A 27,373-nucleotide genomic window follows, 5' to 3' on the forward strand; every position below is an offset into this window, starting at 1 on the left:
TATAGTTTGTAACTAGTGTTAACAGCTAAAGAACTTGTGACATGGATATAAATAGAGTGGTTTTCAGGGGTTCAAAAGGGAGGGGGAAGGATAAATAGGTTGAACACAGTATTGTGCTTTTTATTTACATTTCCTTGGTCATTAATGATGTTGAGCATCTTTTCATGTGCTTATTGGCATTTTGGATCTTCTTTGGAGAAATGACTACTCGGCAGCACTTTTTAAAATAAGGGAAATAATTTCGCAAAACTACAGGACTACAGGAGACAGACCTGTGAGGGGGAAATGAACAACTGTTTGCTTCTGAGGGAGACATCACAAGGAATCTAACCACTGCATTTCCATGTCCTGCTCAGTCTGAGGCCCGACTCATAGCTCTGACATGGACCTAGGACAGCCGCAGGCAACCTTCTTCTGATGGAGGCAAGAGGAGAGATATGTTTATTTCTAAGGCTCCTTCTTTGAAGTCTTTTGACCTGCCCAGAGAATGGAGGTGCGTGGACCTGAAGGCTGAGGCAGTAAACCTGAGAAGGTGAAGCAAGTACAGTCCCTTCCAAGTGTACTGATGACCCATGTTCAAAACTCACCAATGTGTAGCCGTGGGTGGAGGTAGCTACTGAAGAAATGAGACACGCTGTGCCATCACATGTGACCAGAGGTGAGTGAGTCGAATCTAGTTTCTGGGTACTTCATAAAATTCTTGTGTCAATAATACCAAGATATCCCTGAAGGGGACTCTGAGCTAACCACAATCCCAAATCCAGGACATTGATTCTCAAAATGTAATGTGCATAAGAATAACTTATAGAGATTCTTAATGATGTAAATCTGATTTCCTTCTACTCAGGCCCTGGAAACTGCTCCTTAAATAAGCCCTCAGGAAATTATGTTATAGGTAGTCCATGTGCCACATTTTAGGAGACAGCAGATGCTGGAACAATAGGAATTGCACATATTCTGCTCCCTGAAGCACATACATGTTCCAGTTCTTTTGTTGTTTGAGTCTAACATACCTCTAATCAGGTCAGAAGCCTCGGCTCACAGCCATTGATTTTTCTTTTTTTTTTTTAGGTACTGGGCCTGGGAATTGAGTCCCCAACCTCCCATGTGGGAAGTGGTGTCATCCACTGAGCTGCATAGGCTTCTCTGAGTTAATTTCCTCATTTGTTTGCTTATTTGTTTGTTTTTAGGAGGCACCAAGGAGCAAACCGGACCTCATCCACTCCACATCCTCTCCCACAACCATTGATTTTTAGTGGTTAGTTTGTTTTTTCTAAAGACTTATTTATCTCTCTCTCTCTCTCTCTCTATCTCTCACACACACACACACACAGTTTCTGTTCTCTGTGTCCATTCGCTGCATGTTCTTCTGTGTCTGCTTGTATTCTCATTTGGCGACTCTGGGAACCGATCCTGAGAGCTTCCGGAGCAGGAGACAGGCGATCATTCTCTTGCGCCACCTCAGCTCCTTCCATTGATTTTTAAAAGTAATTAAAAGCCTGTGATTCAGGAGAGGAAAAGGGGGGAGGGGGCGATGGGAACATTTGTATAATTTGAATTAGTGGGTGTGTTATATTAGTCTGTAAATGATTATAAAAACGAGATGTTTTTCAGCCTAGTGAATTATGGCACTGATGACAGGATAATTAGGAAACTAAAGTAGTCAAAACTTGTGAAAACAAAGCTTTCTGAAGTTAAGCGAAGACAGTGAATAAATGCTGATTGCAATCTGGATAGATACATTCTTTAGTCATAGCAAGGAAATGATACCTCCCACATCTCTTTCTTTCAGGAATTTCTAGACTCTTTCGAACGTCAACTTACAAGTTCAGTACCTATCGCCACCCTCTTCTCACAAAACGGAAACAGAACATAGATTTCCTGGTAATATGAGCTAAATAACAGGGTTTTTTTTTTTTAAAGACCTATGTTTCTACATTCCTAGGAACTGATGTGGTCGAGCTCATCCTTCTCCTTTTCTGATTCTGTGGCCATTTAGAACACAGGAACCCTGGCTGAACCACACTCACCTTCCCAGCACCACGGCTCCCGGGGTGCACATGTGACAGCTGCAGGCTCACACACACCCTTTGAAATGTGCACATGCCTGAGGAACGCCGCTCCTCCCGTCTTCAGGGTTACAAAACCTATCGGTTCCATATCTTAGGGAATTTTTTTTCTTTCCTCAATCTGAGAGTCTTAGACTCCCTTGAAATGGGCCCCAAACATAAATCTGACAGCTTGGCATAAAATTACTCAGAAGACAAAGATTGGAATGAGAGTTTCCAGTGAATCCCACATTATGGGAGATAACTCTACCTCTGTTTCCGAGGGAGGGGGGGTGCTTCTTGATAGAAATATCATCTGTATGTATGGATTGTTTGATATGAAGACTCTAAAGAAGGCATTTACATTAGTCTATATATATGGTCCATTAAAGAAGTGGATGTGGTTCAAGTGATAAGGCCTCCACCAACTGTATGGGAGGACCCAGGTTTGATCTCTGGGACCTCTTGCTGAAAAGAAGAGGAATTGTGGCTGTGTGGCAAGCCAGTGCCCACTGGCAAGCCAAGTGCCTGTGTGGCGAGCCAGTGCCTGCACAAGTGAGTCACGCAGCAAAATGATGATACAATAAAAAGAGAGACAAAGGGGAGAGTCAAGGTGAAGCGCAGCAGAGACCAGGAACTGAGGTGGTGCAATTGACAGGGAACCTCTCTCCTCATCAGAGGTCCCAGGATCGAATCCTGGTGAATCCTAGAGGAGATAGCCGAGAAGACAAAAAGAGAAATAGATACAGAAGATCACACAGCGAATGGACACAGACAGCAAAAGCAGCAGGGTGGGGCGGGGGCAGGGGCAGGGGTAGGGGCGGGGACAGAAAAAAAAAAGAACTCCGTTAATCATTGTGAAATAAAGAATTTTCTGCTAATACCCACCCTGGTGCACTCTGGGTTATGAGCATCAAAAGAAGCAGCTCATTCACAGATCAAGGCGGGGAAATCGAAAGCCTGTGCCTCTGTGATTTTTCAGTTTGGAGCCCAGATATGAGACCATCATTGTCCTGGTCTACTGCACCTTCATATGGATGGCTTTCCCAGTGGATGGTCACATTGGTCTCTTATACCTTTGTTGCAAGGGCTTTGGAAGATTGTGATAATTATATGCAACATCCAGTCTTTATTTTAAGTCAGACTGTCTCAAATATTATCTACAAATTTGGATGGGATTTTTGTCCAACCATTTTTAACGCAGAAATAGACTCCATGTATGCCCTGTGGTGTACACCCATTTGTAAACAGGCCTTTTGAAGATGCTCTTAACTGAGGTGTGCCCACACTGAATGAGGGTGGGCCTTAATCCAATATGGCCGAAGTCCTTATTAGCAAAAATATTGGACATGGGAGAAGCCGTGGGGAGCAGCCAGAAGCTGGAAATCAATGGAACCTGGGAGAGAAACAAGATGACGGCACCATGTGCATTGCCATGTGATAGAAAAGTCAAGGAACCCCAAAGATTGCCTGCCAGCCGGAAGATACCAACCCCAGAAGGAAACAAGCTTTCTAGCCTCTGAACCCATGAGTCAATAAATTCCTGTTGTTAAGCCAACTCGTTGCATGGTATTTGTTTTAGCAGCCGGGAAACTAAAACATGTGCTAACTTATGTACACAACGGATTGTTTTCCTATCCAAAGAGTCATTCTGCAGATCTGTTCATCTCTAAATTGGGTCAATAATTCTCTTAGCAGAACAGGGCAATGTTGAAGGAACACGTCTTTGTTCACTATTTTTATTTATTTGCCCAGAGTAGGTGAGTGTTGATGGACAGACGAGTAGCCCTCCATAATATCTTCTTCTTCTCCAACCCAAATGTCTCTAACATTACTTTCTTAAAGATTTATATGATTTGCTCACTAATAGAATACTGCTGAGAGGGACAGCCAGAAACAGATTTCAGATAAAGAGCTTCCACCTGCGCCCTCCAGTCCACCTTCTATTCTCCCAGGCCCCTCCTCCTCTCATCATGCCATCCAGAGCTTTCCAGGGCGGTGGTTACTTCGGTTCACTCTCCTTTGGAAGAGACAGAGATTTGCTTTCTATGAGAAATGGAAAGTAAAGGTATTGCAGATGCGCTGTGGGAAGCAATGGGAGAGAATTAAGCAACTTCAAAGGGAATGCATTTGACCCCCTCCTCCTTCTAGCGGCCCAGCTGCTGCTCAGTCAGAGTCTCCTTGTGGGGGGCAGGCTGCAGTAAAAAAGCGAAATTGAGAGCACAGTTAGAATCCCCAATTTAGCCTTTTTTAACCGGCCAGCAAGCCTGAAGTAGCTCGGCTGCACCACAAGGGAAAGGAGAGGAAAATAAAATAGAAAGGAAAGCCTCCCTAAGAAGGAAGGAAGGAAGGTAAAAAGGAAGGGAGGAAGGGAGGGAGGGAGGGAAATAATCTCCCCTTTGTTGGTTGTTGTCAATCATAAAATTGAAAATTAAAAAACAAGACCTGTCACTTTTAAATTGTTGCATTTTCCCAATAATGACTAACATAAAAAAAGCAATACCTGAAGGAGCAAAGGTGATGTTATTATTAAAATTTGTGAACAGTGCAATAATAAGTAGAGTTTAGCTCATTGGTCAATGTTTACTGCTCTAATCTCTTCATCTGCCATAAGGAGTAGTCAACTTTGGAAGATGGTAGAAAACAATGAGGTTTAATATGAATCTGTGTCATGTCATAATGGTCTGAATAATGGAGATTAGCAGTTATTTTGGAAACTGCTTCACATTCCATTTTTCTTAGAGACAGTAGAAAAAGTTGAGATTCCCCGTCTTTATACTTTATATCTGTTGGCTGTATAGTTATATTTTAAAAGGTATAAGTCCTAATGTTTCAAATTTGTGGGCTGACAAATACAGCCTGTCCAAGTCGTGCTGACCACCCACATTTCCTGACTACCACTCACTTATGTTTCCCTTTTCTGAGTTTCCTTTGCAGAGAAAGGCGGTGTCACCCAGCTTTGCTCTAGTTGTTTTGTGTATAAGGCTGTTTTCTTAGCTGAATTACAGCCTAGTGAGATCTGGGCCAAGTCTTATCCATTATGCCTCCTCCTCATCCATCAGTGTAATTTTGGACATGTAGTAAGTGCCTAATATAAGTTTTAAACAGATAAATAAAGAACCCTTCTAATTGCACAAAATCCCAGGTTTTTAATGTTTTGCAAACATTTTAATATGCATTTTTCATATTATATCTAAATACGATGCAAAAGGCTGAATTCCCTTATTCCATTTCTCTTCTTTCTAATGGACTGTTTCTCCTCCCTTAGGTCTTACAAACCTTGAAGCTTTTGTATTACAGTGTTTGCCAAGGCTTTAAGACAGTTACCCAGAAGTAGCCACATCACTTGGCTTTCATGTTACAAAAGGAACTAAGTGATACTGAATTAAATTTCTCTTCTAAGTGTTTTGTGGCACTTAAAAAGAATTCAAAGTGGAAAATCATTAGCAGTATTTTAAAAATGGAATAATTTCTGCAATAGTGTTAGGTTATCTCAAAACGTGGTACTTAGAGGTACTACACCTGACTGGTGTGACTGAGATGTTAAGGGAATTCTTTCCATAATGTGCATATACACACATTTATCCACTTATTCTACAAGTATTTATTCTGTCAGGACCTTGGCATTCACTGCATGTATATATTACTTGAGGAAGAGAAAGAGACAGAAGGCAAAACAAATCTGGGACTTCCCACTTTTGCTAGTTTAGAGTCAATTAACATCTGACAATCTTGTTAAATTATTTACATTTTTACAGGAATGGGAAGTCCCCAAGCTGATTTTCCCATAATTCAGTAAATACATAATTTTATTTACCATCATTGTAATGAAAACACATGGGAACAATAGTTTCAATTCATACTGAAAATTTAGGAGATTCTATTTTTTTTAATTTTTAAAAAAATTTTAAAGAAGCTTTAGATTACATAAATGTTACATAAAAAATATAAGGGATTCCCAGATGCCCCACTCTCTCCAACTTCCACACTTTCCCCCATTATCAACATTCTTCATTTGTGTGGTACATTTGTTACAATTGATGAACCTCTATTGATGCAGTGTTACTAACCATGGACTATAGTTTACATGACAGTTTACACTCTGTCCTGCACAATTTTTTAAGTTATGACAAAATATACAACAGACTGTAACTGTCACTGCAATGTAATGCAGGACAAATCCAGTGTTCCAAAAATGCCCCCATATTACACCTATTCTTCCCTCTCCACCCCTCAGAACCTCTGGTGGCCAATACCTTTACTCCAATGATATGAGTTCTTTCATTGCTAGAATAATAATAAGTCTATAGTAGAATAATAATGTCTAGTTTAGTTCATTGTTCCTTCCTCAATCGTGAGGATTTGGGGATGGTGATGCCCACTCTGCTTCTAATTGAGAGGGGGCTTAGATCCCATGGGGCAGATGGATGGAGCTATGAAGCTTGCAGTTGCACACATTCTCTGTTCCTTGGGATAGGTATTGTCCATCATCATCTCCTTGTTAATTATTCTGGGTGAATCCAATGAACTGGAGAGTAGGTGTTGCAACTCTGATGAAATTCAGGGCTCAACTGGCACATGGATGAACCAAAGATTTAAGTCTCTGGGACATATATTTATCACGTACAGCGCCATGTGTAGGAAAACTATAAATGAGTGTATCTCTGTTACACTGGGGAGCATAAATTCCAAAGTAAGGCCCACTGACAGGGTGCTGAGTTCCTGAACTGTCTGCCCTGCTTATGGTTTCTGGATATCTCTAGAGCCCTCGGGAGCCCTGCTATTTGAGTCACTGTTTACTGTGGGAGTCAATGAGATCCTGCTAGGACTTGCATAAGCATAACCTCTGGAATGATCTCCTGACTCACTCTGAAATCTCGTAGCCATAAAAACTTATTTGTATTTACCATTTCCCCCTTTGGTCAAGGTCTTTTTCCAGATTCATTGCTAGTTGGTGCTTTGTAATAATCCCTCGGTGCCAGGGAGGCCCATCCCCAGGAGTCATGATCCACACTGGGAGGAAGGTAGTGTGTTTATATGCTGAGTTTGGCTTAGAGAGAGGCCACATTTGAGCAACAAAAGAGGCTTTCAGGAGGTAATTCTTAGGCAGTAAATATTAATACCAGGCTAAGTTTTGGTTTCACAAGAAAAGGTTCATAAGTACAATGGTCAGTATCAAGGGCCTGGCGTAATGATGTGTCTTCAAAATAGATGTAAATGTTGGAATATTCATGATACCTTTGAAAAGACAATGTAGCGAAAAGCATAAAGCAAAGAATTAAACTAATGGTTTATCATTTAAGGGCACATCATGGCATTGCAGTGTGCATGTTAAAATGCATCTCAACACATTTCAGGTGGAAATATATCCACCAAGAGTGAGTGCTATCTTAAGCCTTAAGTGTGAATGGTTTAATCTAAGAGTGCTTTCATCATTTTCAAAAACATTCAAATAGGAGTTTTTGGTTACTGTGAGGAACCTGTGGTCCTAATTAATCTATGTTTGAAGCTACTTGGCATTTCTGCCCCTTCAAATAATAGCAATGGTATAAGTCTCTGGTTCTCAAACTTTATCATGCATCAGAATAATTTGGAAGGATTGTTAAAACACAGATTGTTAGTCTCTCCACTTCCAGAGTTTCTGTTTCAGGAGATCTGAGGTGGAAGCTTGAGATTTTACATGTCTAGTAAGTTCAGTTCCAAGGGATGTTTATGCTGTTGTTTAGGGACCATCCTTTGAGAACCACTGGTAGAGAGAATGAATGAAAATGGCATAAGAAGCCATATTATGATCAAGAGATTGCTCAATGTCTATACAAGTGGTGTGTGGGTGCCAGCTTGTAGCTGCTTGAGAGCCAATTCTTGCATCTCTTCCCAACCCTGCGTTCAGTGACATTATGTCAGGACCTTCAACAGCCATCTTGGTAATATTTACACAGCAGAAATTGGCAAATGCTCAACCTTGGCATTTTTCCCCCTGAGAGCTGGTTGTTAAAACCTCTACCAGTTTATACCACTGATACAGACTCAGAGCAGAAAGAAAATGTGAATAATTTTAACACAACATTTCTCAAATTTACTTCATTCATGAATTTAATGAATATTTCTTGAGCCCTGGTTGCATAAACACAGCACTATTTTTTAAATTATAATGTGTTGAAAAGGACAACAAAAATGGTGTTCTTGAAATAAGGTATACTCATATTAAAGTAGACAACAAAGTATGGTTTCATCTAGTAATTATTTGCTATAAGAAATAATCAACACTCAATGCATTTCACAAATGTGTGTTAAAATTATAACATGAAAATTAACATAGATCAGTGACCATTAAATAAATGTGCATGCCAGTTAGTCATCAATAGCTAACATTTATTGACTGCTTTAAATGTGCCAGGCTGTAGAGCAGGTGTAGCTCAGTGGTTAAATGTCTGCGTCACATATACAAGGCTCTGTGTTCAATCCCTGGTACCTCCTAGAAAAAAAAAAGATTAAAAATAAATGTACCAGACCCTGCTCTTCTGAGTGCTTTCCATGAATTATCTCATTTAAGTCTTATAAAAACTCTATGATGTAATTTTAAAAAAATGGAAATGTTTTATTTTTAAAGCAGCTTTAGAGTACATAAATGTTACATCAGAAATATAGGGGGATTCCCATATACCCCACTTCCTCGCCCTCCTACATTTTCCCCCATTAACAACATCTTTCATTACTGTGGTACATTTGTTACAATTGATGAACACATATTGAGGCAATGATCTATAACCATGGTCTATAGTTTACATTATAGTTTGCACTTTGCACCACATAATCTTATAGGTTATGACAAAATATATAATGGCCTGTATTCATCATTGCAATGCCATACAGGGCAATTCCAATGTCCCCCAAATGCCCCATGTTACACCTAGTCTTCCCTTTCCCTCCCCTCAGAACCTCTGGTGGCCACTGCCTTTATATCAATGATACAAGTTTTTCCATTGCTAGAATAATAGTAAGTCTACTTTAGTCCAAGTTGCATTCCCCCCTTATGTTTGTTCCTCCCTCAATCTTGAGGATTTGAGGATGGTGATGCCCACTCTGTTTCTGACTGAGAGAGGGTTTAGATCCCATGGGACAGATGAATGGAACTGTCTTGCTTGCTGTTGTAGATATTCTCTGTGTTGGGGGATGGGCATTGTCCATCATCATTCTATGTTAGTTTCCTGCACAAGTCCAATGAACTGGAGAGTATGTGTTGAAACTCTGCTGATATTCAGGGCTCAACTGGCATATGAACTGAAGACTGAAGAGTTAAGTCTCTGGAACATATATTTAATGATTGTAGTGCTAATTATGGGTTCAAATAAAAGGGGCAGAAGACCAATGTGTAGGGAAATTATAAATGAGTCTAACTCTGTTACACTGGGGAATATATATTGCAAGGTAAGACCCACTGACAGGGTGCTGAGTTCCTGTGATTGTCTGTCCCACCTATTGTGTCTGGATGTCTCTAGAATCCTCAGAAGCACCCCTGCTTGAGGCTTTGTTTACTGGGGCAGTCAATGAGATCCTGCTAAGACATGCAAAAGTGCAACCTCTGGAATTAACTCCCAACTCAATTTGAAATCTCTAGCCATAAAAATTCATTTGTATTTAATATTTCCCCCTTTTGGTTAAGGTCTTTTTCTAAATACATCACTTTGTAATAATCCCTTGGTGCCAGGGAGGCTTATCCCTGGGAATCATGTCTCACAAAGAGAGGAAGGTAGCAAGTTCATATGTTGAGTTTGACTTGGAGAGAGGCCACATTAGAGCAATAAGGAGGCTTTCAGGAGGTAATTCTTAGGCAATATTTAACACCTGGCTAAGTTTCAACTTCACAAGAACAAAGTTCGTAAGTACAACCATTGAAATCAAGGGCCTGGTATATTGGTCTGTCCTCCTTTGCAGGCACTGCCCTTTGATGTAGATATTGTTATCTTCATTTTACAGATGAAAAATAGGTAATAGTAATAGGTAAATGATGCTTGATTATCAATGTGTAAAATGGAATATCAGGCAGTCATATATCAGGTGATCTTATATGTAATGTCCTAGAAATCTCATATATTGCTTTTCATTTCTTAAGGACAGTTTACTGATAATAATAACTACATTATTTTTATATAATTACTATACTCTTAAGTAGATTTTAATATATTTTAGTGTTTTAATCTCCCTCCCCCAACCTACCCTGCTGTTTTCTGCTGTCTGTGTCCATTCACTGTGTGATCTTCTGTGTCTATATCTCTTTTTGTCTTCTCTTCTCATTTTCTCCTCTAGGATTCACCACAATTTGATCCTGGGGAACTCTGGTGTAGAGAGAGTTTCCCTGTCACTTGTGCCACCTCAGTTATGTCTCACCTTGACTCTTCCCTTCGTCTCTCTTTTGTTGCATCATCATCTTGCTGCATGGCTTGCCACACAGACATGGGCACTACGCAGTCCTGGCTCACCACGCTGGCACACTTTACCAGGAGGCCCCAGGGATTGAACCTTTGTCCTCCCATATGGTAGATGGAAGCCCAATCACTTGAACCACATCTGCTTCCAGATTTTAATACATTTTAGAAGATAATGCTGCTAACATCAATATTTTCATAAAACAATACTGGAAGAACTCTAGCATTCTAAGAAAATCAATGTTAAACTTTGACTTAAAGTGGTCTTAAACCATATTAGCCTGCCCAGTCCTAACTCTTCTCTTTTAAACTAAATTTCTCAAGAGGAGAACCCTCAACCCTTTTTATTATTATTTATTTTTTTAAGCTTTTTTAATTTTTAATTTTTTTATTTATTTTTCTCCCTTTCCCCCCAGTTGTCTGCTCTCTCTGTCCTTTCGCTGTGTATTCTTCTGTGACCACTTCTATCCTTATCAGCAGCCCCAGGAATCTGCGTTTCTTTTTGTTGCGTCATCTTGTTATGTCAGCTCTCCGTGTGTGCGGCGCCATTCCTGGGCAGGCTGCACTTTCTTTCATGCTGGGTGGCTCTCCTTACGGGGCACCCTCCTTGCGCATGGGGTTCCCCTACGCGGGGGACACCCCTGCATGGCACGGCACTCCTTGCGCACATCAGCACTGCGCATGGGCCAGCTCCACACGGGTCAAGGAGGCCCGGGGTTTGAACCGCAGACCTCCCATGTGGTAGGCGGACGCCCTATCCATTGGGCCAAGTCTGCTTCCCCCTCAACCCTTTTTAATAGTGGATGGGCACTATCAAGATTTGCCTCTCTGACTCATCACTTTCTGTTTCCATGAGGTTGACCTACCTCTGCTTGACATATTTTAAATTTATACATCATTATTATACATCATTTAAATTTATACATCATTACTGTCAGTCTATGATTGCTCTGGCTTAAAAATCTTCTGTCTGTATTGTTATTTCTATTTGATCACAACCAAAATGGATCCTGGGAGTTTCTATCTGTCACCACTTAGTATTGCCTTCAATTCATTTCTCATGCTTAGTATTTTGTACAAAGTCATTATATGATCTAAAACTGAGTATTATGTTGAGTGAAAAACTTTAAAACTCTTGAGATGTCAGCATGTACAACATATCCTGTAGGAAGTGTAATCTTACTTTAAAAGGGATCCAACAGTGAGCAATTAGCTACAGAAACCTAGGGAGCAGGTTTCAGGGATGAGTAACGTGTTGAACATTGCAGTGGCAGGGCGTGGTGCACTTATCCATAGGTTAAAGCCACTAGCTTTTCTCCTGCACAAATGGAGTTGCTCTAATTAGTTCCATCTATCATCTTCTGAATGGACCTTCCGTGCTTCTGTCTGACTCTTCAGCCCGTTACAGGTGCTAAAGACCTTGCCCTCTCAAGCAAACACTGCAAACAATTTTCCCCATCTTAATGAGCCACAGTTATAATTTTGCATCAGCTTCAGCTTTTGTAGAATTTCACAAGTTTACAAACTCAAGACTAGCACTGTCCAATAGAAAGAGAATGCAATCCACATACATAATTTAAAATTTTCTTGTAGCAGCATTACAAAATTAAAACAGGTGAAATTAACTTGCATAATATATTTTATTTGACCCAATATACCCAAATTGATATATTTCAACATGAAACCAATATCAAAAGTTATTGATGTGATGTTTTACATTCTTTCCTAGTCTTTGTACCTAGTCTTTGAAATTTGACGTGTAGTTTTCTGCTTATAGCACATCTCAGTTTGCATTAGCTTCATAACAAGTTCTCAAAAGCCACCTGTGGCTAGTGGCTACTCATTTGGAAAATGCAAGCTGAGACTTGTTAAAGCTCATATTAATATTATATTGTAACATCCATTTATCCAAATACCTCAGTTGATGGGTTTTTAACTAAGTTTCTGGAAGGAGGTATTAATTATATACCTTTGGCCTGTAGCTTTAGTACCAGGTCATCACTTATAATTAGGATGGATAATGTTTTGGTCTGCTAGGCTGCCAAAAAGCAATATACCAGAAATGGGTTGGCTTTTACCATGGGGATTTATTAGCTTACAAGTTTACAGTCCTGAGGCCAGGAAAAGGTCTGAATCAAGGCATCATCAGACAATGATTTCTCCCCGAAGACCAGCTGCCATCAATCCTGGACTTCTCTGTCATGTAGCAAGGCTCAATGGCAGCATCTTCAGGTCTTTGCCTTCTACTCCAGGTCTCATTGCTTTAGCTTCCTGCTTCAGTGGCTTTCTCTCTCCTTCTGTGGCTCTTTCTCTTTTTGTATTCATCCCATTTATAAAGGACTCCAGTAAGAGATTTAAGACTTACCCTGGGCTATGCCTGACCTAAAGTAACCTAGTCAAAAGGTCCCATCTACAATAGGTCCACACCCACAGGAATGGATTAACTCTAGGAACATGATTTTTTTCTGGGGTGCATAAAAGCCTCAAACTACAACAGATAATAATGACTTGATTATGGCAAATAACAGCCATAAGCTTATGGTGCATAAATAAAATGAATAAATTATTAAAATTATGATATAGTGCAAAAATAGAACAACCTTTCTAGACATGAGGATTTCAATTCTTTATTATCAGATAGGGCCTAGCCAAGCCAGGAACTCATCAAGTGGCTTCTTGATTATTTTCTATACGTAATGAAGGAAAAAAAAAGGGAATATAGAGTAGGTTTAGATAGTCTCGAGCTCCTCTTCACAATGTATTCAACTGCTGGTGATAACTATTAAATGGCCAGTGGTATAGTTTGAATCCCTTTTCTGTGCTCAGCATCTTCTTATCTGATTTACATTAGAATATTGCTTCCATCAGCAATCACACAGCATTCGTATTTTTGGCTTTCCTAGGGAAAGGTTGAGCTACAGCTTTGACTCTCTTAGTTGAGTAGTTAGTGTCTCTAGTAGCTGTATTGTCTTTAGAGAACAGTGTTTTTCTGGCCACCTTAGGCCAGTAGCATGCTATTTTAATTCATTGTTGCTTTGTAGTAAGTTTTGAAATCAGGAAGTGTAAGTCCTCCAACTTTGTTCTTCTTTTTCAAGATCGTTTGGGCTATTCAGGGCCCCTGAAAATTCCATATGAATTTGAGGATCAGCTTTTCCATTTCTCCCAAAAAGGCTACTAGACTTTTGATTGGGAATGCACTGAATTTGTAGATTACTTTAGGCATTTTTGACCATATTAACAATATTAAGTCTCCACATCGTCTTCAATGCTTATTGAGTGTTGGGAGGGAGATTTTAAGGTTTCTTTTGTGGAAAAACAATTTCTTTCTTTGAAGAGTAAATGTCTTGGGAAGTGGATTAGGCTCAACTGATGGAGTGGCCTGCCTACTATATAGGAGGTCCAGGGTTCAAACCCAGGGCCTCCTGACCCATGTGGTGAGCTGGCCCATGTGCAGTGCTGATGTGCGCAAGGAGTGCCCTGCCACGCAGGGGTGTCCCTTGTGTAGGGGAGCTCTACACGCAAGGAGTGCACTCCTCAAGGAGAGATGCCCCATGGAAAAAAAAGCACAGCCTGCCCAGGAGTAGCACCACACACATGGAGAGCTGATGCAGCAAGATGACGCAACAAAAAGAGACAGATTCCTGATGCCGCTGACAAGAATGCAAGCTGACAAAGAAGGACACAGAGAGCAGACAACAGGGGGAGGGGGAAAGGGGAGAGAAATAAATAAAAATAAATCTTAAAAAAAAAAAAGTAAATTTCTTTAAGAGTAAATTTACGTCTGCCTGGCATCATGTTCCCATGTAATATTATTAAACATTTCTTGCTACAGTAGTTCAGGACATTGCAGTTAATCATCTCAGGCCTAGTATTGTATAGGCTAACAATAGCAATAGGGAAAAGGTATGGACATGAGGAGGTGATGGAAATAAGAAGTGGATAGAAGGTACATAATGTAATAATAACAGCTATTATCTGGCATATATTATCTGGCATATATTATATGCCAGATATAGGGCTGAAGATGTTACTGTGCTATGTACAATATATTGCTTAATTGAATAACCAAATAAGGTTGTTAGATAAAGTTTCATTTTTCAGATAAAGGAATTGAGCCTCAGAGGCAGTATTTTGAAGAAGTTTACAAAATTATTATGAAATAGAGTTCAGATGACGTATGGCCCATTCTCGTTTCTCCACACCATGATGCCTTCCAATAAAGCAAAACAAATGAAAAAGGAAATGGTTTGTTATAAGCCAGTTGTAACCACAGGAAATATTGAATGAAAGGGCAGAACATGAATTACACAGAGAATGATACAAACTTGGTCAGGAGAAATAAAACATTTCATCATTTCCCTGGGTAGCAGCAAGAAAAGGGAAAAATTGAAGAAGCGTAAAAGCAATGGTTTCCTGAGGTGATCATAAATGTGCTTCCACAGAAAATGAAGGTTTAGAGGAATAGAGGAAGTTGAAGAAGTAGGAAGGACCGAATGCATGGAATTGATAGATATATATGATTCAGAGACCTGAGGAGAGAGAGAAAAATGATTCAGGTGACCATTATATCAGTGGCTTTCAAAATTTTTGACTGCAGCCCACAGTAAGAAACACATTTTACATAGGGATACAGTTAACAAAGTATCAAATATATATATATGACTAAGGAAGAAAGGATAGTCTTTTCAACAAATGGTGCTAGAACAACTGGATATACAATGCAAAAATATTGAACTTAATCCATACCTCTTAGCATATATAAAAATTGATTTGAAATGGATCAGAGACCTAAATGTAAACCTAAAGCTATAAAACTTCTAGAAGAAAATCTTGATGACCTTGGGTTAGGCAAAAATTTTTTACCTACGACTCCTAAAGCATAATCTATAAAAGAACAAATTGGATAAATTGGACTTCATCAAAATATTTAAAACTTTGCTCTCCACAAGATACTGTAAAGAGGATGAAAAGTAAGACAGACTAGAAAATATTTGCAAAGTACATATTGACAAAGGACTTGTATCCAAAATATAAGGAACTGTGAGAATTCAACAATAAGAAAACAACTCAATTTAAAAATGGACAAAAGATTTGAACAGACACTTCATCAGTTACAAATAACCACATGAAAAGGTGCTTAAAATCATTAGTGTTTAGATAAATGCAAATTGAAACTGCAATTAGATACCGCTACACACTTATAAGAACATGAAAATTAAAAAGACCAACTCTTACATGTAACATCAGGTGTTAAAAATTGCTTTTTGACCTTGAATAAAAGGGAGTAATGGAAAGGACAAATGAGTTTATATGGCTATGAGTCTCCAAAAAAGAGTCGGGAGGTCATCAGAGGGGTGACGCTTACGCATGCCTCAGCAGGGTCCCAGAGACAGCCAAAGTAGATACAATCCCAGGTACTGGTTCTCCTGAGGGCTACAGAGTCCCACAAGTTCTATGGTCATGGTAGATATCTCTGGAGTTCAGGGCCATGTCAGTTGGCCCTATTTTGGAGTTTGTGTTCCTGAGTGTGATGGAGTTGGACTCAGATGTGACCTTTCTACACATGCCTCTTTACTGGACCTGTGGTTGGCACTAGGGTTGGTGTATATTCAAGACACTTCAATCTCTGGACTGTCCATTTGACAGCCAGGCCCTGAGCCTCAGCAGACTTGCAACTCCTACCCTCTGGTTTACTGGACTTACCCCAGCCAGCAAACAGGGAGGTGAAGAAGGTCAGCCACCACACCAGGGAGCCAAGAGAGCCTACAGCTGCAAGCAGGAGTACTGCATCCATCATCCATGTGGAATCTAAGCCCCCTCTTAGTATAGGGGTGGAGTGGACATAACCATCCCAGGGTCCACAGGACGGAGGAATAGAGTATGGATTAGAGTGGACTTACTGAATTCTACTATGGAACTATTGCGATTAGTAATGGAAGAAATTGTAGCACTGATGTGGAGAAAGTGGCCACGGTAGCTGCTGAAGGTAGGGAGAGGGAAGAAGAGATATGAAGTGGGGGCATTTTCAGGACTTGGAGTTGTCCTGGGTGGTATAGCAGGGACAGATGCTGGACATTGTATGTCCTGCCATGGCCCACTGTGTGGACTGGAGGAGAGTGCAAACTAAATGTAAACCATTATCCATGTGGTGCATGGATAATGAATGCAATGAATGTACCACGATGATGAAAGAGGTTGTTGATGTGGGAAGAGTGGGGTGAGGGGGGTGGGGGGTATATAGGGACCGCTTATATTTTTTGAATGTAACATTAAAAAAGAAAAACAAAGAAAAAAAAAGATCAGCCCTAACCAAATGTTGGTAAGGATGCAGTGAAAGTGAAACTCTCATACACTGCTGGTGGGGATGTAAAATTTAATCACTTTGGAAAACAATTTGGCAGTTTCTTAATAAGTTCATATGCCTACCATATGATCCATCCATTTCACACCTAGGTATTTACCCAAGAAGAATGAAGGTATTTGTCCATACATAGATTTGTACGTATGTTTATAGCAGCTTTATTTGTATCAACTCCAAACTGAAAACAACTAAAAAGTCCATCAACAAGTCAAAGGATGAACCGTGTTGTAGCCATTGCAATAGAATACTACTCACCATTAAAAAGAATGAACTAATGGTACATGCAACAATATGGATGATTTTGAAATAATTATGCTTAGTGGAAAAAGCCAGACAAAAAAGAGTGCATACTATGATGCCATGCATACAAAAAACTAGAACGTAAACAAACTAGTCTATGGTAATAGATCATTGGTGCCTGGGTAGGAGGGGGTGGGCAGGGAGGAGCAGGAAAAGCTTGCATGAGGAAACTTTGGAGGGTTTTGGATATGTTCTTTTAAATAAAAAAAAGATTTATTTATTTATCCCCCCCCTTCCCTCCTTCTCACCCTGCTGTTTTTGCTGTCTGTGCTGTCTTTTCTTCTCATTTTCTCTCCTCTTTGATTCACTAGGATTCGATCCTGGAGATCTCTGATGGGGAGAGAGGTCCCCTGTCAATTGCATCACCTCAGTTCCTGGTCTCTGCTGCACTTCACCTTGACTCTCCCCTTGTCTCTCTTTTGATGCATCATCATCTTGTTGCATGACTCACTTGTGCGGACCACTAGCTCACCATGCGGAGATTCACACAGGCACTTGTGCGGGCACTGGCTCACCACATGGGCACACTTTCTCTTCTTTTTCACCAGGAGGCCCCAGGGATCAAACCCAGGTCCTCCCATATGGTAGGCAGAAGCTCTATCACTTGACCCACATCTGCTTCCTTGAATATGTTCTTTATCTTGATTGTGGTGATGTTCTTGTGGGTAGAATTGCTAGATTTAGCAAATAAAAAGACAGGATGCCCAGTCAATGTGAAATTTCTAGATAAGCAAAGAATTTTTAAAATATATGTACAATATTTGAGATGTACACTAAAAAATTACTCATTGTTTATCTGGAATTCATATTTAACATCCTGAATTTTAACTGCCAACCCTATTCATGTATGTATACATGTATAAGTGTACTTAAATTGCACATTTTATTTATTTTTTTAAAGATTTATTTTTTTATTTATCCCCTGCCCCCGCTTGCCGCTTGCTTACTGTCTACTCTCTGTGTCCATTTGCTGCACGTTCTTCTGTGCCTGCTTGTCTCCCTTTGTTGTGTCATCTTGCTGCATCAGCTGTCCCAGGCACGGGCCGTCAGCTCGCTGTGGGCGCAGGCCAGCTTGCCTTCACAAGGAGGTCCTGGGAAGCAAACACAGGGCCTCCTATGTTGTAGACAGGAGCCCAATCAATTGAGCCACATCCACTTCCCTGCACACTTTAAATATGTGCAGTTTATTGTGTGTCAATTATACCTCAATAAAGCTGCTGAGGGAGAAAAGAAATTGAGATTAACCAAGAAGATAAAATGATTTTCCCAAGTCCTCTCAGCCAAAGGCAGTAAAGACAAAACCAAAATCTTGATGGCCATTCTTCTGATCCAAGTGCTCTATTATATCATCTGAACCCAAATAGAAGTTGTTCACATGGATGGAAAAGGAGATACCCCTAAATAAGGATATTCAGATATGCACTGATAAGGAAATTTAAATTAATTTCTAAATCTCTGCTCTTATGTGGCTTTATGTGCCTAATATTTCTTCTGTTCACAAATCCATCATGAAATCCATTCTTGGAAAGAATAAGGGCTTACTTTATTTCAGTCTTCATAATGAGGTCCTCTGGCTGTCTGAATATAGAAGGGTAAACGTGTTATAAAATGGATAAAAAAATGTAAAGAGCACGTATCTTTGGATTGCTGCTTACTTGAGTTTTCAGAGTTAAATATTTTCAAAAGTCCAAATAGTAGGTTCATACATTTTTATTACAGCATGCTTTAGCCATTTCCATTTGTTTATTATATAATTTACAAGGTTGAGAAATACCACTTAACTGGTCTAAATTGCCCGACTCTAAATTGAAGTCACCTACTGCCAACTGGAAAGAGACATTCTTTTCCTGGTGTACAGTTTATTGAGGGAATAGAGAAGGGAATTGCCATCATTTTGATAAATTACATTTTAACTTGTCTGTAATTAGGATGTGCCTTACAAGCAATGTCTCCATTTAAAGAGGCAAGGTTTCTTTTCATTTCTTTGCTCTTTTTGAAGCAAAGCTGGTATTAAATCAGTGGTACATTTTTAAACTCATGGCACCATTGACTAGAGGATGTAGGATAACTATTTCCACCCAGTCTCGGGTTAGTTATGCTCTTCTCTTTGAATTAGGCAGTAACTTCCATCATTACTCACAACACTATTGGAGCAATGCACACCAGCTCAGCTCTTTCAGTGTCAGTAAAACCAGTGTAATTCTTTCTTAGTGTTACCATATCCAACGTATCTGTATAACCTAATATCCCACCCCACTTTTCTAATTTTCCTTTTTCAATTTGCACTGGCTGGTTAGTTGTATTTGCATCCTCTCACTAGTCACTTGCACAGCTCTAACGATAATCAATTAGCACAAGATCAGAAATGGCATGAGGCCAAATGAACACCTGGCAAAGTAGAGTAAAACAGTACTCTCCATTTAGGACCTCTCATTTACAAATAGAAAGTGTGTTCTCTCATGAATCTGAAAAACAGTGCATTTAAATAAAACACTTACATTTACAATTATATGATCAGCTGTTTAACTCTAGTAGAGACACTTCATATCTAATACATAGGTGGAAGGAGTGTAATAAAAAAGGCTGTAATGAGAAACATTCTACATCAGAGGTTCATAGACTAGGGCCCATGGGACAAATCTGGCTTGCTACTTGTTTTTATACAACTAAAAATGATCTTTCACATTGTAAAAGGCTGAAAAAAACAATATGTGAAACATACAAATTGTATTAAATTATAGTTTTAGTGTCCATAAAGTTTTGTTGTAACATAACCATGCTTAGTAGTTTACATACTGTCTATGGCTGCTTTGGCAATGGATGGGTTGAGTAGTCGTGACAGAGATTGTATGGCATGAAAGCCATAGAAAGTTCTAGGTCAAAAGAGTTCGAATATTTGAGGAACGCCAACAACTGAGCTCTCCTTGCATTTTGCCATGATAACTCCTAGCCGTGTCCTTGGCCTGCCTCCATTTCTTTGTACTGTTTCAGTATAAAACAATAATCTCGAGTAGGATAGCATAAACCCCAAAATTATAATTTAGCAAGTGATCAAGAAGCCAATGGGGAGTAAAGTAAGATTTTAAATAATTTCATGTGGCCTTACACATAGATTGTAAAGCAGTAAAAAGTCTGTGTTGCCTTACATTTAAGTGATATTTTTCTTCTGAGAAATAATTTCCCTCTCTGAATTGTAGCAGATAACCAGAGACGGCAGCATACCCTTCTTCCTTTCTAGAGAGCCCTTGTTTTATTTGAGTTTCATCCCTGGCCTCACATGACTCAGGATTAAATCCTGATTCAGCGAAGCCTGTCATTGAAATCCAATCCCCTTGCCAGTGCTTGGTTGTAGAAAGAGATGTATGACTCAGTCCTGACCAATAAAATGAGAAAGGAATCTGTCTGGGATTTTTTTTGGCAAGTCTTTCTTGCTGATTAAAAAAAGGCACACACCTTCTACAACTTTGTTCTATCTGCATATGACACCTAGAACTGTGAGAACTTTCTTGGAGAGTCTAGAGGAGCTGGCCTGAAGGCAACTTGGTATGCTGAGGATACAGAGCTGATAGATAGAGCCTGGGTTTCTAAGGGCATCACTGAACAACTGAATTAAACAACCCTCCATCTCTCCTACCTCGGAAGATCTTATATGACCTAATAAAATTTTCCTATTATTTAATTCATTTTGTGATGGATTTCCTGCTACTGGGAGTTCTCTGATGTTTTTTTATACTTCTACATAGATCTTGCAAGTACTGGTTTTTTCCATGGGCATGTCTACAGCCCATCGTCATGAATAGTAGGAGTTTCTTATAATAAAATTGACTTTATCATGCACATATATTCTAGGATTATTCCAAGTAAAAAATAAATGGATGAAAGCTACTTATTATCCTCCATGTAGATTTCAGGGTGAGGTGGATTTATGGAGAAACACATGGCGGCAAAATTTTGTCAGGATGAGCCTATCAGTTTTAGTTTCAAAATAAAAGCTCTGATAGGTTTATAAAACTTTTGATCATGCTTCTTTCTTGGTTCACCAGGAAAAACATGGGAATTATATTTTGGGATTACATCAGCAACTTTGGTTATAAAGCAGTTACTCTTTCGACAAATATTACTGGGCATTTGCTTAGTGTATTGCAATGCCCAGAATGCTATGGAGGAGACAAAGCAATGGAAGACAGTGTTAATCCGTAAAAGGAACCTACAAGCAGGTTGCCTGAACCCACAAGCAGAGGGACAAGACACACACTCAGGAAAGAACTAGGAAACCTAAGCACACACAGGAAACATTGTTAAAACTCTATTTTAAAGTTTGAAGCATACCAGCATCTGTCATGAAGACCATGAAAATTTCCTAAAGCAGAGAGATATGGTCTTTTCCAGATTGTATTGTAAGCCAGAATAACAGAGGCCAAGGCATACTTACCTAGCTCTTTCAAAAAATAGGCAAACTGTGTCTTTCAGTGCTTTCAGTAGTTAGACCACGGTACGATTGCACCAACTGGATTGAAATGTAGCACTTAAAAATTTTCCAATCCATAAATCCATTCTGTGATAACTCTCAGAATTAGAGACTTAGTCACATCAGCAGTTGCAGTCTTGAAACTCTGACATTGGCATCTCTTCTTCCCCTCACATGCGTATATTAGATGTGTCCATCAGAGTTCATCTCATAATTGCACATTCCCGCCCACCTCTGACCCTTGCCTTGACTCTCCCAGCGTATCTAATTGTCCTGTGCTGCGTACCTGCAATGGCCTTACTATGCCTGTTGTCAACAGATTATGGAAATACCTGCTAAAACCCTCATTTCCACATTTCATTTGATTCATTTTTATTTATTTCCTTGGTATGGTTCATTTTGGTCACTGAAGTGGAGGATTGGCCTCATGAGGTGATATTAGAGAATGAAATGATATTGCTGTGAGCTCTCATCCTTCTCTCTACCTCTAACTACTAAAAATAAATAGCAGTTCTTCCTCTGACCTTAGCCTTAAATGTCATATCGTAAATTTCAGAGTGAGAGAGTTTAAGGCAGTTTCAGAAATTAGATTGCCCATTAGATTTTTAAAGTGCTTAGCTCTAATCAAATATGACTTTATAATTCTGTTTTTTAATGGAATTCTTTAATTCATTTACTTAACCATTTACTTATCCATCCAACAAACATTTCTTAAGGACCTACTATGTACAAAGTACTACCAGAAATGAAGATTTTTATAGAAATAAATAAGATTTAGTTCTTACCATTTAGGAGCTTAGAGATAGAGCTAATCCAATAAATGTAATATAGAATGAAATTAAAGGAAACTACTATGAAGGCAGTATGCTGCCTGTCTAAATCTGACCTGAAAAGAACAGGGATGTTTTCCAGAAAAGTCAGGACTTAAAATAAACCTTGAAAGAGCAGTTTCGATAATGAGAAAAGGTGAAGGAAAGTAATGAATCAATACATAGGCTAGCATTAGATCATGGAGACACTAGTCTGCAATACTGAGAAATCTTTTTTTTAAAAAAAGATTTATTTATTTATTTATTTCTCTCCTCCCGCCCCCACCTCAGTTGTCTGTTCTGTGTGTCTATTTTGCTGCGTCGTCTTCTTTGTCCACTTCTGTTGTTGTCAGCAGCACGGGAATATGTATTTCTTTTTGTTGTGTCATCTTGTTATGTCAGCTCTCTGTGTGTGTGGAGCCATTCCTGGGCAGGCTGGACTTTCTTTCATGCTGGGTGGCTCTCCTTATGGGGCGCACTCCTTGCACATGGGGCTCCCCTACGCAGGGGACACCCCTGCATGGCAGGGCACTCCTCACACGCATCAGCACTGCGCATGGGTCAGCTCCACATGGGTCAAGGAGGCCCAGGGTTTGAACCACGGACCTCCCATGTGGTAGATGGATGCCCTAACCACTGGGCCAAGTCTGCCACCGGTACTGAGAAATCTTGATGGACACACATTTAGAGGCACTGGAGAAAATCATTTCATGATTTTTAATTTTTTTTGTCATGATTTAGGAAAGGAGGTATTTAAATTTTCTGTTTTAGATCACTCTTCACACCTGTGTGGAGAATGGATCATAAAAGAGAAACAGGAGCTGACACTATTTAGGAGACCATTGTAGCACCTGTAAGAAGTGGAATTTCATACCAAACAATACAATACGCTGATACCAAATGGCTACCTTACTGCAAGTTTTTATTTCTTTATGCTTTCAACTACTGCCTAGAATCTTTTCCTTTCAGTCTGAAGAACTCCTGCGGTGGCTTGCTCGGTCGGTAGAGGTAGGGTTGCACTGCCCCACGTTGGGCGCCAGCTGCGACGGTTTGCTCGGTCGGTAGAGGTGGGGTCTGGCTGCGGACGAGGGGTCAGTCCAGCTCGGGACGAGGGGTCGGTCCCGCTTGGGACGAGGGGTCGGTCCCACCTGGGACGAGGGGTCGGTCCGGCAGCAGACGAGGGATCGGTCTCACAAGGGGTTGCGCGGTTTGGCTGACGGGGTCGCCCGGCGAAGCCAGCGACGAAGGGGTTGCCTGGAGAAGCAGGCAACAAAGGGGTCGCCCGGAGAAGCAGGCGACGAACTAGGGACAAGGGAGGCCAGGCCCTTGTCGGGGGCTCTCAGGACTGGAGGGCGCACGGCAGAAGAACTACCGCGGAGACGAGGTAAACACGCAAGTCCAACTTTATTGAGGGAGAGGCAACAGTTTTATAGGGGCTGGGGAAGGCTGATTGGTCGAAGCCAAGCCCTGTTCTGATTGGTTGCCGGAGAAAGGTCAGTGGGTGGTACTGGACGGGGGAGGGGTGGTGATTAGGGATTGGCTGTTGCTGTTGCTGGGGGAAGTGGCAGGGTTTAGTGATTGGTGGCTGCTGTTGCTGGGGTAGAGGGCAGACTTGAGTTTCCCGCCCACGCCCGGCTGTTGCTGCTGTCGGGGGAGGGAAAAGGGCAGACTGGATTTTTCCGCCCATGCCTGGCTGTTGCTGCTGTCGGGGGAGGGGAAAAGGGCAGACTGGAATTTTCCGCCCTGCGCCTGCGCAGGGAGAAAGAAGAAGAAGGGTGCTGCCCCACAGGCATCGTGTGGCACCATCCGGGAGGAGGGGTGGCCGTGGAAGCATGGCTGCCGAGAAGGGGAGATCCGAGGGCACTCTGCGCCCATGCCGAGCTCCCTTCAGGGGTGGCGGTGAGTCCGACCAGCCACCCTATTATGGGGGCAGCGGCTTGGCCTGCCGCGGCTGCTCCCCCGCCAGGCCAGCAAACCACACTTCAGCCCGAGGGGTGACCGCAAACTCCCTTTAATATTGCTTGTAGGCAGTCTAGTGGTAATGAACTCCCTCAGCTTCTGTTTATCAGGTAATGTCTTAATCTTTCCCTCATTTTTAAAAGAGTCTCACTGGATATAAAATTCTTGGCTGGAAGTTGTTTTCATTAAGCACTTTCAGTATATCAATGCTTCTACAATGCTATACATTAAATGAATTAAGCCAATTAAAATAGACTGAAAGAAACTATAGGATTCAGAACAATTAAACTATATCTTTCATTTGCTAATTAGAACCATAACTTGAACAGCAAATATTGAGTGTATCTCATGGCTCTTTTATTGTGGTGCAAGAGATTCTGGACATCAAAGGTCACTGTACAGTGGGTGGGGAAACAGCCTATGTCACCTGCTGGAGGCTTTGCAAAGGGCTCATTGCTTCTCTGTTTCTCCTTTCTTGAGTTCTTGTTTCAGTTTGTAATCAGCCAGGACGATCTTGAATGCATTTTCAGCCAGCATGGGGTAGTGCAGTTTCACAGGAGGAGGGCAGAGTTCCTTGGCAAGATCTGTGTTTTTGATGGTCAAGCCTTCTTCAACCATTTTCCCATTCACCCATTCAGTGGCTAATGAACTAGAGGCAATTGCAGAACCACAGCCAAATATTAAACCTGGCACCCACAATCTTCCCTTTATCATCCACTTGAATCTGTAATTTCATTACATAACCACAAGTCGGAGTCCCCAACAATCCAGTTCCAAAACCTTTAGATTCCTTGTCAAGGAACCCCATATTTCTAGGATTTTCATAATGACTGACAATCTTCTTATGATAGAGCTGGGTAGGGGTAGACAGCTCCCAGAAGGGCAGGTGCTAGCTTTGCAGTAGAAAGGCTGATACAGCTCACCTTAAACAGTCTGTCCAGCTGACGCCATCTTGCAGGATCACCCCTACACCAGCCAAGAGCAAATCCAGAGATGAAGATAATTTTTGTAATGGCTTTGCTTGGTCTATCCACATTCTCATCTTCTTTGTTGGAGTTTTCTATATTTGTATCCTTTTCCTTTGGGCCATCATTTTCTGTTTCTTTGTCTTACACTCTTGTTGCACGCTGCATATTTTAATATTTTAAAATGTTAACTCTGAGATTTATTCCCTGAGATGTCTGTTTCTTGATTTTGTAACCAGCTGGTGATGAGATTTTCTTGACCCTCAGTGCTCCTATCAGGAAGTTCTGCCCAAGGTGAATGCTGGGAGTAGGGTTTTCCCTGTCTTTCTGTGCTTCTATCTTGTCCTGGACTTTTGCTTGTTAGTTGTTTTAGAGTTCCCCTGTTTATAGGAGTTTGATCGTCCCCTCTGTTTCCTAGGAGACAGACCTCCCTTCCCCAGGTCTGAAACTGGACCTGGAAACTGGATCTGAAACTGGAAGACCTTTGTCCCATACTGCCTGCCTCTATAATTTTTTACATTCCTTTCCTTGTCTCATGCTACTTTTGCCTGGAGGGAAAATTCTGGGAGGAGGGTTACCCCAGAGAGGACTTTCCCACGTCAGTCTTTCCCAGGCACAACAGGGCCAGGGACCCATGACAGGTGGGAAGACTGGTTCCAGAGTGCTTTGCAGAGGGGATCAGGAAGGTGCCAAAGGCTTCTCTAATGCTCCCTAAAGCTGAGCTTTCCTAGCTTGCTGAGCAAATACAGCCCTCCAGCTAACTGTCCCATGCATCACTGAGGAAGTACTGCATCTTTAAATCTCCATTGCCTCTGTCCTGTTCAGGGTTGGGGGAAACCATCTCAGGACTATACCATCCAATTGCCTCCACATCTCAGTGTGGTGGGGGAGGGTTGAAGCAATGACCACTGCTGCCTTTATCTGGGGTAGGCTGAAATAATAACTGCCCACAGAGCCAGTCTCCAGTGCTCCAAAATAACTAAACAAAAGCCATGATCAGTGGTCAGCCATGTCCACTCCAGTTTTGGGGAAAGAGGAGTTTTATGTCCCTTTCTGTCACCAACATGCTAGCCAGGGACTGTACCCTAAGGTGACCTGCCATGGGCGGGGGGGGGGGGGGGTTTCCCACTCGTAGCTGCTGCTTGGAGAGAACAACTTATTTTCCTTTACCATAATTTATTAGCCTCTTCTTCCCACTCTTCCCTGGATGCTATACAGTGTTCTTCTGGCCTCCAGAGTTTCAAACTAATTGTTTCAGACAGTTCCTGCCTGCATAAATAGTTTTTGGTGGAAGGATTGAGTCCTGGAGCTTTCTGCTCTGCCATCTTTCCAGAATTCTCCTTTTATCTGTTTTTGTAGGGCCTGCAAACTAAGAATGGTTTTATGTTTTTAAATGGTTGGATAAAAAGCAAAAGAAGAATGTTGTTTCATGATGTGTGAAAGTTATGAAACTATAATTTCAGTGCCATAAATAAATTATTGGAACACAGCCATGTCCATTTGTTTATGGCTGTTTTGCCATATTATGGCAAAGGAGCATATTTGTGACAGAGAATATATAGTCTGCAAAGCCAAAATCATTTGCTTCCTGGCCTTTTGCAGAAAACTTTGCCAACCTCTTATCTAGAAGAACTGTTAAGAAAATATAGGAAGTTCAATCCAGTAAGGAATAGCTGATCAGTGAAATTTCCTAAGATTTTAAAGGACTGTAATAGGTAAGACAAAGCCTCAAAACAAAAAGTGAATCAGAAAACAAAAACACAATAATAATATTAGCAGCATATTATGTGCCAGGTTCTCAGCTAAGCACTTAGTTAAGTAAAATACATTCTTTTCCAAACTTCCAAAAAGCAGCAACACGTGCATTGCCATTGTCCTTTTACAGATAAAAAGCCTAGACTCAGAGATTAGATAACTTCAACTTTGTGAACTTCATTGTTGGTAGATGAGGGCTTCAGTCTGTAGGAAGAGGGTGAGCAATCCAAGAAGACCTGCCACAGGATGAAGAAAAACTAGAAACATCCTGATGGATGCCAC

General features: G+C 40.8%; 1 protein-coding gene and 1 pseudogene across 1 annotated transcript in view; one reads left to right on the forward strand and one right to left on the reverse strand.

Annotated features, from left to right (window-relative positions):
• Window positions 1-27,373, forward strand: part of SPMIP2 (sperm microtubule inner protein 2) — a 111,034-nt gene that overhangs the window by 17,916 nt on the left and 65,745 nt on the right. The gene's annotated exons all lie outside the window — the stretch shown is intronic.
• Window positions 24,695-25,407, reverse strand: LOC139439321 (iron-sulfur cluster assembly enzyme ISCU pseudogene; annotated as a pseudogene).

The sequence above is a fragment of the Dasypus novemcinctus genome, chromosome 1, assembly GCF_030445035.2.
Source record: "Dasypus novemcinctus isolate mDasNov1 chromosome 1, mDasNov1.1.hap2, whole genome shotgun sequence".
Classification (NCBI taxonomy): domain Eukaryota; kingdom Metazoa; phylum Chordata; class Mammalia; order Cingulata; family Dasypodidae; genus Dasypus; species Dasypus novemcinctus.